The sequence below is a fragment of the Saccostrea echinata genome, unplaced genomic scaffold (assembly GCF_033153115.1).
Source record: "Saccostrea echinata isolate AGI-Se365-2 ecotype Australia unplaced genomic scaffold, CSIRO_AGI_Sech_v1 ptg000016l, whole genome shotgun sequence".
NCBI lineage: Eukaryota > Metazoa > Mollusca > Bivalvia > Ostreida > Ostreidae > Saccostrea > Saccostrea echinata.
The window spans coordinates 26,001,181-26,018,111 of NW_026889765.1; the positions used below are offsets into that span (position 1 = coordinate 26,001,181).

A 16,931-nucleotide genomic window follows, 5' to 3' on the forward strand; every position below is an offset into this window, starting at 1 on the left:
TAGAATAATTTACAATCTACACTACAAAAGAAAGCTTTCACATAAGTTTCATCAGTTCTGGTCCAGGGGTTTTGAGAAGATTTTTAAGTGACCCAACCCTATTTCTGCCTTTTTTATTACATAGTGTATCTTACTCTGGAAAGGGGATCTAACTTTCATTTGAACAATTTAGAATCTCCTTTTCAAAGTTCTGCTTTTTGATAACGTTGGATAAAATTGGCCTGATGATTTTTGAGAAGTAGAAAATGTGAAAAGTTTACAGACAGACGGACGACGGATAATCAGAACAGTTCACTTGAGCTTACAGCTTAGGTTAGCTAAAATATTAGTAAAGATCATAATACAGGCAATGCACATGTAAAAATATGAAAGCCTTGTCTTTTAATGTAATAAAGCTAAGATCTTGTTTAGTTTATTTCGAGTTTATTTTGAAATCTTTTCACAGGTACTAGTATTGCAAAGAAGGATAATGAAAGACCTATCTTTTCTCATTCAAAAATTATGTTTAATTAATGTTAATTTTTCTTAGAAAGTCATTCCTCAAGGTAATGATGTCAAAAATCACAGTATATTCGAAATGTCTTCTCATAGATAATGAACATGTGAAATATTAAAATCCTCTTATTCAAACTTATTTAGTTGAAATATTTTTAAAAAGTAAGTCATATTTCAAGGTCAAGAGGTAAAAAATCATATTATCAAGTATATTTGAAAAGGTTTGGTAATTAAAAAAAATGCTTAGATGAAATATAAAAAAGGCCCATCCTCTCTTATTAAAAAAGTTATTACCAACGTTAAAATATTTAAAAAGTAGGTCAAACTCCAAGGTCAACAGGTAAAACAAAATCATTGTACATTATGAAAGGGTTTGTGTCAGGTAATGCACATGTGAAATATACAAGCCATATCGTCTTTCATTCCAAAGTTAAAGTTTTTTGACTGGCAGATGGACGGCCAGACAGACTGATAGCTTGATTGATTGATTGTATGTGCCATTGAGCAGTGAGGGAACTTCATCGTGTCATTGCCTGCCGTGACACGGGGCCTCGGTTTTTAAGGTCTCATCCGAAGGACCCGCAACTTTCACTTCAAAGTGCCAAGCGCATGGCGAAGGAACAATTGCTACCCATTTTTTATCGACTTAAGTCAGTCGCGGCCTCTCAAGACCTTCCGATCACGAGCAAGCGCTCCACCGACTGAGCTACCGTGAACGGTTAGGCAATATGAAGGACTAGTGTAAACAAAATGTGCCTTAAAGCATAAGGTTAGTAAAAAGTTGACTTTTAAGAAATTTACCATCTTTGCATGCACTACGTGTCTAACTTAATTTTATATTCTTTGACTAAATAATAAAGGGAGGGCTTGTTTTAAAAAGTTGACTTTGAAGAAATTTACCATCTTTGCATGCACTACGTGTCTAACTTAATTTTATATTCTTTGACTAAATAATAAAGGGAGGGCTCGTTTAATATAGAAATAAAATGATAAGGGGCCAAAAAATTTAGTTTTATCACATTATAATCACACATCTATTAGAACTGTTTAGTAAATGGTAAAATAGACATCATATGTGGTGTAAAAATATCGAACCTGTCAAGAACGAAAAATTGGACATTATAATGGAAGTGGAAATCTGTGATATTTGTTGGTCAAACGAAAAATATATATTAAGAAAAAAGCCAATGAGACGTAAAGCACCAATGTGTTCAAAGTATTTGGATCCGCGCCCAACTTTATACAAGCAGTTATGATGTTTGGGGTGTACAAGCGTTCTCATAAAATCATTCTTACAGTGTGATAAATTTCTTATATAAAAAGAATAGTAAACAAAACAAGATGTGTTTGTGAAACACTGATGCCCCCGTATGGCAGCTTATGGCGAAGGTTAAAGTAAGTTTCTCAAATGCAAGTCAAAATCCAGGCTAAAAGATGAAAAATGTTGGTACCCAAAGAAGGGTCTTGTCTCGAGGAATATACCTGTGAAATTTGAAAGCCCTAGCTGCAACTGTTCAAAAGTTATGGCGAAGATTTAATTTTGTAAAAGTAAGTAAAACGTCAAGGTCAAAGTTGTTGGTATCCAAAGGAAGGGCCTGTTACAAGGATTACATATGTGAAGTTTGAAAGTCTTAGCACCAACCATTTTCAAAGTTATGGCCAAGGTTAAGGTTTTTCAAAAGTAGGTCAAACTCCAATGTCAAGGACAAAGGTTCAAAGTGGTTGGTATCCAAAGGAAGGCGATGTCACAAGAATTACATCTGTAAAGTATGAAAGCGCTAGCATCAACCATTCAAAAGGTTAAAGTTGTTCAAAAGAAGGTCAAACTCCTAGGTCAAGGTCAAAAGGTCAAAGTGGTTGGTATCCAAATGAAGGTCTTGTCACAAGAATTACATATGTGAAGTATGAAAGCCCTGGCTCCAACCAATCAAAAGTTATGGCCAAGGTTAAAGTTTTTCAAAAGTAGGTCAATCTCCTAGGTCAAGGTCAAAGTGGTTGGTATCCAAAGGAAGGTGATGTCACAAGAATTACATCTGTAAAGTATGAAAGCCCTAGCATCAACTATATAAAAGTTATGACCAAGGTTAAAATTTTTCAAAAGAAGGTCAAACTCCTAGGTCAAGGTCAAAGTGGTTGGTATCCAAGGGAAGGTCTTGTCACAAGAATTACATATGTAAAGTATGAAAGCCCTAGCTCCAACCAATCAAAAGTTATGGCCAATGTTAAAGTTTTTCAAAAGTAGGTCATTCTCCTAGGTCAAGGTCAAAGGGTCAAAGAGGTTGCTATCCAGAGGAAGGCCTTGTCATAAGGAATATACATGTGAAGTTTGAAACCACAAGCACCAACTTGTTCAGAAGTTATGGCCAAGGTTAAAGTCTCAGAAAATTTTGTTAAAGTGGGTCAAACTCCAAGTTTAAGGTCAAAAGGTCAAATATGATGGTACCCAAAGGAAGGTCTTGTCACGAGGAATACACATGTGAAATATGAAAGCCATAGCTCCAAACATTCAAAAGTTATGGGCAAGGTTAAAGTTGACAACTGCCAGACAGACAAACAGACAGACAGGACAAAAATAATATACCCCCGGCATCTTTCGATCCGGGGGGCATAAAAAATGCAATCGCTTTTACTTTGCATTTACATGATTTACTTCCCGTATTTTCAAATTAATCACGTAAAATATATGAATTATTACAAAAAATAGAATTTCTGTGAATTCCTTCTCTTACAGTTTTCGTTAGATTTCATTAAGACTTGGTACATACGATATAGTCCACACGAAGATACATAATTGTGTTTATCAGTTTTTGCTTCAGTATATTGATTTTGGCAAACAGTGTTGCCATTGTTACTAAAAATAGACCTATCTGTGTAATTCCTCCTCCCAGTTTAATTCAAATTTCAATTTTCAAAAAATTCAAATTTTACGATTAAGTACACAAGTAGACTATACTAAGATAAATAATTCCATTTATTGTTTTCTTTTTAATTTAACAATCCATGTTTCCGATTGTTAGTACATACATGTATAAATTGAACTTCTCCTAGTTTCGGTCAGATTTCTGTAAGACTTGACACACAAGTAGATACAAATGCATGTACACAAGAGTAGAGATACAGTCCCATCAGACACTTCTGGTTCTTTTATATAGTTGTGAAGTTCGTTAGTATAAGGGAGAACGGTATTTAGTTAGTACAACTTGTGAAAATGGTGAGGGGTACAACCCACCTGAGCTGTGGACTCCGGACGGGACAGGTGTCTACAGACTTCTGTATACATTGAGGGTAAATTAACAACTGGTTTGATATGATAGTTCAGTGATCAGCTGATCGTGACGAATACAAGTATATACATGTACATCCCGAACCCGAACTATTTTATAAAAACCTTTTATTACTACATTCCTCCCCATTTTAATGAACCCCAAGGTATGGCACAAATCAGAACATCCGACTTAATGCCATTTAAATATAAAAGCAGTATACTGTACATATATATACAATTTTAAAAATGATTACACTATTCAATCAACAAAACATTTGTAATGCATCTTTGAAATCTGACAGTAAGATGTCATTTTCCTTCTCGGTAAAATGTACCCCATCCCTTCTAAAAAGTGTTGTTATTTTCAATATACTTTATAGTGAAATATCACTTTCCCTCCCCTTCCTCCAATGAACGATTCTAGTTATTTATTAATAATCATTTTCTTGTTTTCTCCCTCCCAGACTTCAATTTTTCCCCAAACTCTTCTTGACAGCAGTTCAGAATATATAAAAGTTGTATCTGAAAAATTTTCCATGTATAAAGCAATGTCATTTTTCATTTTGGTTATAAGAGGAAGAGGACTTGAAAAAGGGATGTCATTAGATCCTAAAAGGATTATAATAATGCTTGGGATTATATCCTTTGTAGCAGAGTGTAAAGTTTGAGTGAGAGAAGACCATTTCATGCCTCTTATTCCATGCAATTTAATGTTGCAATTTTGTAAACCCATGTCAGTGGGTGTCAATTGATCTTTGATGGACCCAATAAATAATTGAGGATCCTATTATAAGTATTTCTCTGTTTTTGTTAAGTTCACATTTTTGTAGAACCTCAACAGGAGGGCTGCTAATATCCAAAAGAATACTGAGTATTTTCCAGTGTAGTAGACTCTCAAAAATGTGTCTAGTGCAACAGTTCGTCGACAGTCTTCAGGCGTGTCTGGGTATCCGTCTGTTGTCATTTCCAAAACTTTATCTGCAAACTCTTCTACGGACTCTTCAGGGCCTTGTTTGACATCTTGAAGTTGTCTTCGTATTATATGAGGAAGGTCTTTCTTGCCAAATCTTTCATTCATTTTTGCGCTCAGTTTCTTAAAGCTTCTCGGATCTGAACTTGGTCTGGAACTGAAATATCTCAAGGCTTTGTCTCGAAGACTCTCAATAAATTTGTCCAGTTTCTGTTCATCGGACCATTATTTATATCTTGATGCAATGTGGGAAAATTGTGTAAAGAAAGGTCTCCAGTCACTCTTTCCATCAAATGTAGACTTTTGTGGAGGACTTGGTCCCTTTGGTTCATTGGTGTCAAGGCTTGCCGATGAAGATTTTCTGTAAACTCCTTGTGGGGCTAACTTGTCTACTTCTCGACTGATTTTTTCATCTTCAAGTTGCTTGATTTTATTTTCTAAATGTTGTAGTTTACATACCCACCTGCTGTCTTGTTCCAGAAGTTTTTGTTACATCACTGTAAGCTCTTCGTCCTTTGCTGTCATTTTTTTTTTTACTAATTGTGTTTTCGTAGTATGCTTTTATGTTTTCTGTTTCAAATTTTTGTTGTAATTTGTGCATTTGTTCTTCATGTTCATCTTAATGTATGTTCTAAAAATTCCATTGATTGTTGTCTAGCAGTGATGTCTTTTTCTGACTGAGAAATTTGTATATTTTTTCTATCAATATCTTTTGTTAGCTTACCAATTTCTGATCGTAATTTTGTAATTTGACTTAGAGCATCTTCATTTTTTGGATGCGTTTTTTTCTGGTTGAGTCACTCTCTCTCTCTGAGAACAATCACACCCTCACTTACAAGGGGATCCCAGATTGTGCTTGAGATAATTGTTACTGTTTTTAGGTATTCTACAGAAAGTGTCCCTATTTCTTCTCTAAGTCTCGATTAACCCTGCCATCTTTTCTCCTGTGTTTGGGATTGTTTTTAATTCCCCAAAGCTGGCATTGTTTAAGTCTACAGGATTTTCACTAGTTGCCATTTTGATTAAGTTGTTGAGAAAATAAAGATAGAAGAAATAGACGTGTTGTTGATTAAAATCGACGTGTTGATTGATTGAAATCGAGAGTGAAAAGTTTCTGATTGTTATCAGAAAATCCGACAACATTCAAATCTACTTGAAAAAAAAAGAAAAAAAATCAGGAAATGATAGAAACCGCCACTAAATTTAGTTTTTGAAAAAGAATTTTATTTGATAAGATTAACGAATAACAAAGAAAAAAATGGCACAAAACATGAACACACAATGTCGCACTTCACCGATCGAGAATTTATTACTACAATAGTACAAGGAAGTTTGTGCGTTTTCATTTTATGAAGTTTTACGACCCGTTAGTCAGAGATTATAAATAACATTCAATCACCTAATATATCCCCTACTACCCAAACTCCGTCACCATAAGTTCATTACTCTTAATTATTCTTGTTTGCAACATTTAGTAACGAACTTAAGGGGAGACAGGACACATGGCTCTGTAATAGGAGTTACAATGTAACCTTAGAACACAATTTTTATTTAGTGGTTCTCGAATATTTTTGAACACTCTCTTCTAGATTTCCATGTTTATTATTTCCCAGTTTCTTGTTTTGATTTGAGATTCTGATTGGTCTTATTTTCCAGCGTATTTGTACCTTGTTTCAACACCTCATGACGGTAGAGCGCCTGCTCCATTATCGGGAGGTCGTGAGTTCGAATCTCGGCCGCGACTGACCTAGTCCAAAAAAATGGGTAGCAACTGTTCCTTCGTCATGCGCTCGGCACTTTGAAGTGAAAGTTGCGGGTCCTTCGAATGAGACCTTAAAAATCAAGGCCCCGTGTACGACAGGCGTTGGCACGAAAAAGACGTTTTGACTCTCAAAAGGAATTGAGTTTACAAGACCCCTAACCTATCTAGCTAGCCTGGTCAAAATTGGGAAAACCCCGTATAATACCGTTATAAAAGTACATAGTTCGAGGAGCTGGCTAATATCCTGAATTCCATATTTAGAGCTCCATCTTTTGAAAGGGGAGGGGTCTGGGAGGGTGCATTTGACTATCAAAAGGAATTGAGTTTATAACCTATTTAGCTAGCCCGGTCAAGATTGAGGAAAAAGCATATAAAATTGTAAGTTTGAGGGGCTGCCTAACACCCTAGAACCCCCATTTAGACCTTCATCTTTTTACAGGGGAGGGGTCTTGGAGGGACCGTTTGACAATAAAAGGGAATTGAGTTTACAAGACCGGTAACCCATTTAGCTAAGCCAATCAATATTGGGACAAACGTATATAATGCGTTTATGCCATATGACTATCTGTTATTAAATGCAAAGTAACTTTTGTTCCATTTACAGTAGAGACCTGATATTTAGACATTTTATTAAGGAGTCTCCATTCTTTTTGTTTAATAAAGGTCAAGGTCATATAAAGAGGTCAAAGGTCAAATACAATGATGTCTACTGAATCATCACATTTTTTGCATTTGTGAATCGCCAGAATATCTGAAACCACCGGTTCAAATTTCATCATTTTGACATATTCTAATCTGGGTTCTATTTCAATTAATCTGTTAATTTTTTGTAAAAAAAAAAAAAAAGAATCATATTTCTTTAAAGAGGACTTAACGTGCAGTATAGTCACATTTGAATATTTAATTTCCAGGCTATGTATGTTCTATTTCTACATCACGTTTTATTTAAATATACCGGTATAATTATTTTGCTAAATTTTAGTATAAAAAGATTGCCTTTATAAACACCATTACACAAGTTTGAAATAAATCAATTGGTTATTTTTAAATAACGCCCAATCTCAGGTCCGCTGTCTTATTTCACAATCTTCTTACATGGGTTTGATGGGCCATATTTCAAACTATGTGGGCAAAAAATATAAGGTTGAATTTCTTCCATATGACATTTAAACAGAGATTTTGTATCCTAGAACAGAATATCAAAGTTTGAACAAAATTGAATTTGAGGAAAAAATTGGCATATCTATTGCGTACTTCCTGAAATAACAGGAAATGATTTCCTTCTTTTGAAAATGCATTTAGTGGGCATTATTTTGAGACTTTCAAGCAGTGTTATTAGAGCCTTAAAATATGTGGTAAACTTCCTTGCAATGCCGTTGAATAAAATCAAAAATACATTTATTATTGGTAAAATATTTTAAATCTATGACTTGATTAAGGTACACGTACCTTATTATACTTCTGTATACAGGTATCTCATCAACATCCATGGGGTGCAAGTAGGTTAAAGATTTGTTACAAATGTCCCACACCTAAATGGAAAAAAAAGTTAAAAAGTAAAATGATAAAAAAGACAAGACTGAAATCATATGAATATTTCGTCGATTCTGATATTCATTTAAAATGAAATATTAAAGCAACACTGTCAAAATTTCAAAAAATTATTTATTCGGCTATAAAAATCCTAGAAATTTCTAGATCAAATAATCTTTATACAACGCTTTCTCTCCTGAAAGAGAATATAACTTTAAATTGCATGAGTGAAAAATTCTTTCATGCTTTGTCTTGATACATATACTTATGTAATTCTGTCACTGAAATTGCAAAAGATCTATGTTCTGGTTGTAAAACTCTGTGGTGAGAGACTATATTTCACGTCAAGGCAATGGAAATGTTTTAACCTGAATTGAGCTGTAAGTAATTGATTAACTTCGGCATTTTTTATGCCTCCCTTCGAAGAAGGAAGGCATAATGTTTTGCTGCTGTCGGTCGGTCAGTCGGCATGTCTGTCGGTTCACCAACAGCTCCCGTTCATTTTTTTTCGCAGAGCTTGCACTTACTGAAATGAAATTTAGTATGCAGATTTATCATTAGAATATCTAGGTCAAGTTCTGTTTTGGGAACGATCGAGCAATTTTTGACAGAGTTATGCCCTTTGGACTTAGGAATATTCCAATTATTTGATGTTTTCGTTCATTTTCTTTGCAGAGTTTGCACATGCTGAAATGAAATTTGGTATACAGATTTATCATAAGAATATAAAGGTCATTTCTGTTTCGGGTACGATCGAGCAATTTTGGACAGTTATGCCCCTTGGACTTTGAAAAATTCCAATTATTTGCAGTTTCCGTTCATTTTCTTTGCAGAGGTTGCACACCCTGTTCAAAGTGAAATTTTGTATACAGAGTTATCATAAAATATCAAGACCAAGTTCTTTTTTGGGGACGATCGAGCAATTTTGGACCCAGTTATGCCCCATAGACTGAAAAATTCCAATTATATGCAGTTCCCGTTCATTTTTTTATGCAGAGGTTGCACATACTGTTCAAAATAAGATTTTATATATCAGATTTATCAATAAAATATCTAGGTCAAGTTCTGTTGTGGGTAGATCGAGCAATTTTGGACACAGTTATGCCGCCTTGGACTTTGAAAAATTCCAATTCTTTGCAGTTTCAACTTATAGTACGCTAAGGAGAGTACACAACGGTGTTTTTAACATATGATCAATTTTCCGAGCACCAGTAGTAATGATGAGGTCTTAACAGGCAACATAAACTGAATGTTTCTAAATACGCGTATTCAGCTCAAATTTATAGGGTTCCATACTGGCAAGTGTAACCTGTTTCCCAATAAAAATGCCGTATTCCGTAAAAAAAATTGAAGCGAAACAAAATGGAAATTTGATCTACAGTTTATCGAGGTACAGTCCCTGAAACGTTCTACTTTCCCACTTGAACGGTGAGCGAACAGTGAACGAACGCTGAGCGAACGGTGAGTCAACGATATGTGAACGCTGAACGCAACTTGGTGAACGAAGTGTGAACGGTGAGCGAACACAGAACGCGAACGGAGCGCGAACGCGAGCGCAAAGTGAACGCAAGATAAACGATTTATTCGGAATGCCTCTGATCTTTTCCTTGCATTGAAACTATTCTATTGTATTCTTATGCCTGGTGCTAAAAAAATAAATAAATAAATAAACAAATCAATGAAAATTGTCCTAAGAAAGATGATACATGCACATTAAGTTTTGATAACACGATTTTTATCGCTTAAAACATTGTAATTGTTACCGAACGCTGTAGTATAAAAGATAAAATTAATCTAGTTGTAAAATAAATATGTTTATTCTTATTTGATAAATAATAATCAAATAATGTGGATTATAGAAGAGAAAACTACGGACTTATAGAATGAATTGCAGCGGTTGTAACAACCATACATATATTTCCGTCCAAGGCGATTCCGTGTAAAATAATGAGAAAAAAAATTTAAAAAATCTTACAAAGGTATGTGGGCGTTTATTGCATAATTAAACTAGTATTTTAAAATTTTATTGCAATAATATATTTATGTGTCAGTTTTATTTTTTATGATGATTTATTGAGTACACTTCTACATGTATCTGTAGACATTTCCCGGCTGTGATTATACTCGGACAAGATGATACAATTCAAAGAGGCATTCATATTTTTTGTTATAGATTAAATTTTCACAACTTGATATTTAAGTAATATGCTGTCATAGTTTTTATTAAACAGACAAATGAGAGAGAGAAAGAGAGATTCGGTTTTAGCCCCCCCCCTTTCCTCGAATGTGTTTACCTATATCAAACAAAAATTCTTAATTTTTTTCTAAATATATATCAGGCAGTGAAAGTAACCATTTTTTATCAACAGATCCATTTGTTTTACAGTCATAATCGGTTTTTATTTTCCTGCTTCAAGTTCACACGAAGTCCACGTGCTTGACCTGTCAATCAAAATCATTCGACACTGTGCAGGTGTGAAAGTCTCGTCGCACGGAAGTGTTAGTATTTCCAAGAAGTTTTAACATTTTTTCTTATCATTTTTAGATCTGATTCCAACATTTCTAAAAAAAAAAAAAAAGTAATAAATGAATAAAATACAATGGGAATAAACACTTGAATTTGAAACATGCTCCTTGCTAATTTAAAATATCACCGCCGGCACATGTATATCTTGAACTACTATTGTTTAATGACTTTGTTTAGATGCATGTTTGTTTTGAGACTGAAGTTTTTGTGCTACTTAACACATTAACTTCTTTTTAAATGTTAATTAATTAAGATATACTGGAAATACTAACGAAGTAACCGATTTAGGGGAAGGGGGGGGGGTCTTAATCATGTCGAATGGCAAAAATATAATGTTACGGTGAAAAATATCATTACTGGAGAATCACCTTGGTTATGTTAATGATAATCATGTTATAAAGGCATTTCTCTCTCTCTAATTAAAGACTTTATATATGTAAAGTAGAAAAAAATTCTATAATGTATTACATTTTAAACAGATATTTTTTTTTAAACCACACTATCAATTTAATTCGCTCTAAAGATATTTAATAAACTGGATATCCGCAGTAGTCTTTATAATTCTCAGAACTAGTTCTAACGTATTTCTGTATTATTTTAAAAAAAAAATGTGTTAGAAATAAATATTGTATTTTTGCTGCAGTTGGTAAATTAATTGACTCGATTTTTATCTATCCATTGACGATTTGTTGTCTTTAACATAACGACAAAATGTCGCAGTGCTGGTATCTGTATTTTGCCCTGTATTTAGATTAAATTTTTCAGCATCGTTCTACATAGGTACATGTACATACACTGTACATGTACTTATAACAACATTTATTTTCCATATAAATTTAGTAAATAACCTTAGAGCTAAGTTAGGATTATCATAATAAAAATAAATATTGTAGATAATTTTTTTCCCCATGAGATAATGATTCTTTAAACACGATATGTTAATTATTTAATTCAAAACCTGTAAATCCTTACTTTAAAAAAGATAAGTCCTTCAATTCGGAGTTCCGAATGACAATAAAGACTGAACGATAAGTGAACGCTGAACGCAAGGTGAACGCAAAGTGAACGACCGAAGAGTGAACGCTTTGTGAACGGTGAACGCGAGCGCACGGTGAACGCTGAACGCAAAACTGTGAACGGAGAGCGAACGGTGAACGAACGGTGAACGCACGCTGAACGAACGGTGAGCGAACGGAAAAATGGGAAAGTAGAACGTTTTAGGGACTGTACACTCACATACTAATAGTCAGCTCAATATCTGCTAACTATGAGAATAAATTGCGGAAAATCCTTTTTTAAAAACTTCGTCTGTAGCACATCGACATATACTCATATACCTCAGTTCAATCACAGGTACTTGTGGACAGGAACCCCCCCCCCCCCCTTCCCGATATTCAACCCTGGGGCTTGTTGGACATTTTTTTCACAAATTATATTTATTGCACTTATTTATCATGTGTACCAAAGGAAAAAAATCGTGATAACCCCAAAATAATTCTTTCTACACAAAAATACCCCACTATACATTATAAGAGAGAAAGGTATGCCACTCCGGTTTGTTTACGTTGTACCCCCACTGGTCTTTCAAGGTTTAAAAACATGTATTTATTTTATTTTAACCTAAAATGTGCTTGGATTAAAGATTGAAAAAACTTAAATTTCCACAAATTAGAATGAGTTCGTTATAATATTGCAAATTGTAGCATCGGTTTTCTTGAAATATATTGCAGTTTTCCTCTAAATCTAGCTAAATAGGTTACCGGTCTTGTAAACTCAGTCCTTTTGAGAGTCGAACAGTCCCTCCCAGACCCCGCCCTGTCAAAAGATGAAGGTCTAAATATGGGATTCAGGATGTTAGCTAGCCCCTCAAGCTATATACTCTTAAAAAGTATTATACGGGTTTTTCCCAATATTGACCGGGCTAGCTAAATAGGTAACCGTTCTTGTAAACTCAATTTCTTTTGAGAGTCAAACGTACTCTCCCAGCCCCTTCCCCCGTTAAAAGATTGTTTTAATATGGGATCCAGGGTGTTAGCTTGGCCCAGCTGGCACAATGTTTACCTTTTAATGGTATTATATTCATTGTCATTATTTTGATCAGGCTAGCTACATTTGTTTGGGCTTCTCTCTTTTTTTAAGTGATGTCTGTGATTCGCTTCTTTAATTATATTATTATTATATTATATTCTTTAATGAATTATATTGAGGCATTCAAGTTTTTTGAGAGAAAAAATTATTAGGACACTTACGGAAATTTGAATAGCGAACCAGCCACAGAATGCGGTTCGCGCTAGGGAATAACTTCTATTATCTGATTTCCTGTAATTTTTCCCCAGCCAAACAAAAAAAGTGTGTTTTCCCAAATCGGAGGCTCATTCACCTTGTCTAAACTCTTGCCTAAATGTGATTTTCAAGTTAAAAAGGAATCGTTTTATCATCTTTGAAGTATTGATTTTTTTTTAAACTAAAGAACAACTTAACACACCTTCACGACATATGAGGAAGAACTCAAAAAATGGCAAATATTTCTAAATTTACTTGACAAAGCGTTCCCAGCTCTTTCACCACATTTTTATATGTCAAAGCTATAAAGCTTAAATTCAGATTTTTCAAAGCCGAAAAGAACCATTAAATTTTGGTCATTTTGTAAACAAAAGAGTGCATTCCGATCCAGAACAAAATAAAAGAGAGAACCATAATTATGAGGAAGGAATTATTTAGAATTGATATTTTTTTATTTCTGTTTTTCTAATTTTTCCTTATATAATGCATTGAACAGAAATCTGCCACTTTGAATACAATATGGCAGTGTTCGCGAAAAAAAAAATATTTTAACACCGGACATTTGGACCGACAGTCTTTACGCATTTCACAGGTCCAAATAAATTTTTGCCGGACCGAAACTTTTTATGAACAAGGGCATTTATTTTTATTAGGTGTTATCCAAGACTTTCAAAAATTTAGATTGGGTCGGTTGCGCGTTGCAGATTGGCGACCTTTTGCTGTGTTTATTTTCGTAAACAAGGCAAACAATAATATATAAAAAAGAAACAAAATAAAATAGCAATGTATTATGTTAAATACATTATTCATTCAGTGGTATTACCTGAGAAATTTCGTTGAATGGCGTTTATCTACATTATATACGCTGTCGTTTCTACTCTAGTTTTTGTACCACCGTATTAATTTTCTAATACAATTTACTAATAATAGATGAAAACAATTTACTAATAATAGATGAAATAAATCTTAAATGAAACATTTCGATAAACAAAGAATATGTTGTTTAGTAGTACTGTAAATTTGATGCAATTCTTTCTTCAAAACACTCGACTGAAAGGAAAATTGTTTGATTTATGTATCTTTATAACCATCAGGAGAAAATGCCGATTTTTGAACTTAAGAGGCCTTCGGACATTCGGACCGAATATTGTAACTTCATCATCGGACCAAATCGATATTCATCGGATTTGTCCGATGGACCGGTACTTTTGGGATAGACTGATATGGCCACTATGCAAATTCGCAAAATGTACACCATTTCTACATATGAGAGTCATTCTTTATCAAGACAATGCACTCTGTCATACTTCTCTGAAAACATTCCTAGAAATTGATCTGCTGGGTTTTGAATGCCTGAAACTACCGCTGTCCAGCCCAGACTTTGCCCCTTTGGACTTTGCATTATATCAAGTCGTATTTGCGAGGTAGACGATTTGATGACCCTTGTGTTTTGCGACAGGAGGTGATAAATATCATTTTTCGGATGAAAACTGACCAGCTCGAACAGATATTTGATAAATGGATACAACGACATCGAAATGTGTATCGTTGAAAGGAGACTACGTTGAAAAAATCTGAGGCGTTCTGATATACTGACGTCACACACACGACGTGATTTTTTACGCCAGTGTAAAGACGAAAAATGACTCCCATAGAATAATGCCCGAGGGTATTATTCGACACCGACGCTCTGCTCTGGGTGGACATATAAATAAAATCAAAATGCTTGACAATTAAATTTCTAACAATTGCATTTTATCGGAAATTGCTATATATTATAAGTAAAGTTTTAATTTTATACTAAGCGTTAATAGTTTTATTACATGTAACAAAACTTAGTTCCGTAAAAATAGAGTTTGTCTACGAACTCTACGGACAACCTTCGTAATATAACGTATAAACAAGAATTCATCTTTCAATATGCCGGTAATGTTCTCATGGATATTACAAAGCATTTCAAAGTAGACTGCCTTGACTGCCAATATTGCACTGGGGATTATTATGCCTCATCACTTATTCACACGAAGTCCTCGAATCTCTTTGGACGTCGTAATTTCGCGTCTGTACGGTTATGGTCGCACCGCTCTAACAACTGTTCTGGTACATGTTTCACTGAGTTATTTAACGCTGCATGCCATTGGGTACCTCAACAACTGTTTCACTGAAGAAGTCTATATCATCCTTTTTCTTGGATAAGTTTTCTGCAATTTCAATTTACTGATTGTACAATGTATATGTTGTTTTATGTCCCGTTCGAGACTTTTTTACTCAGAGACATCACCATATACCAGTAAAGGGCTTCAAATTTAGACCTTTACTCAGTACTCAGAGCCATTGAGCAGTGAGGGTTCTTTATCGTGCCCAGGCCCACCGTGACACGGGGCCTCGGTTTTTAAGATTTCATCCGAAAGACCCGCAACTTTCACTTCAAAACAATTGCTACCTATTTTTTATCTACTTGGGTCAGTCGCGAACGTGATTCGAACACGCGACCTTCCGATCACGGAGCGAGCGCTCTACCGACTGAGCTACCGTGTCGGCGCGATTTAGACGATAATGATCACCATTTAAGTTTTCAATGTTGTAGGATCTATCATGAATTTGACTTTCATGTACCCTGGGGTCCATTGTTCTTTGTCTTGGTATCGCACTTTATGTCCTGGTTTCAAGTACGGAAAATCTTTTTGTCCACTGTTGAAATAGTGCTTTTGTTGATTCCCTGAGCATGTTCTTTTTTTATTATTATTATTTATTTTTACCTACTCTGGCTTTTTCCAACATACGTTTCATAGTCTGGACAGTTTTTTTTTTCAACATATGGAGAAATGGTGTTCATTCTTCTCATTTACATATCGGCCATATTGGAGCTATAATGGCGACAGATTCCATGAAGGTTTATACAGAGAACAAACAAAAACCCGAAGATTTTTATATACTAACTATTTCAGATAAAGTTCTTCCGCCGATGTTTAGATTTTTCTTAATATCTTCTACCGGAAATGACAATATTGTTGATGCCAAAGTGAAAGTTGCGACCACCTTTTTGATTTGAAATTCCGAAGCGAGAGTATAATGTTTTAATGAAGGAAAGAGTACAGAATTGGTGTCTTTATCATTTTTGGTGATTAAATGTAAGTGTTTATTGCAAGTTGACAGAGTTCTTACGCCGATTAATAGGTGCAGACGAATGCTTATTTTTATGAAATACAGATGATTTATCATTTCGTGGTGAGTTACGACAGCCTTTTTAATTTGAAAACGGCAATTTCTTGCATCAGTGTGACCTACTTATTACCAAAAAAGATGGTTTCATGAGTTGTCAAGTGTTAATAACCAAATGCCCAAATAACTATGACGGAGGCTTAAAAAAACAAAACAAACTGTGCTTGCAGGTTTTAATATAAAATTTAAAGAAATGAAATATTTCGAGTGTATGCAGTGTGTATGCAGGATCTTATGAATATTAATGAGAAGTAAATCACGTGGAAGCAACCTCATGAATAAACTGTACATCATTTCTCCAAATAAACGAGTCCAATTCCTAGTGGATTGTAAAGACTAATAGTAGTATGTCTGAATGAACATTTCTTGGCGAAGTCCTTGAAATCTCTGGATGTGTACTGTGGTCCATTATCACTTAATAATTCATAAAAGATACCATGGCGGAAAATGTTGATTCATGCGCATGGTGATGGTTCTGCTTCTGGTGTCTTCATGTTTGGCTTATCGAAAAATTCAAGTACATGTAATAATTCACAATCACGTCAAGTTATCTTCATTGCTCAGTGTAAACACGTTCATCTTCAAATATTCATGTAACGATTTATACCGCTGGTTCCTGTATTTAGGCCAACCATTTTCAACTATCTTTATTTGTCTGTAATGGGTATGGAATAACCTGAATGACTTGTAAAATTTCACGCTAGATTTGGTAAGAGTGCTGTTAAGTTTCTTGAAGATTTCGTCCGTGATTATGTGAGCCTGTATCCAACTTGAACTTGATAGGAACGTTATTTATTTCCAGACTTGTTTAGATTTCACCTGATAGTTTTTTTTTCTTGAGATAGCAGCAATTAAGAACTTTTTACTTGTCTCA

General features: G+C 34.5%; 1 pseudogene; it reads right to left on the minus strand.

Moving 5' to 3' along the window:
• Window positions 1–4,023: 4,023 nt before the first annotated feature.
• LOC133188255 (uncharacterized) lies at window positions 4,024–5,747 on the minus strand (annotated as a pseudogene).
• Window positions 5,748–16,931: the final 11,184 nt, after the last annotated feature.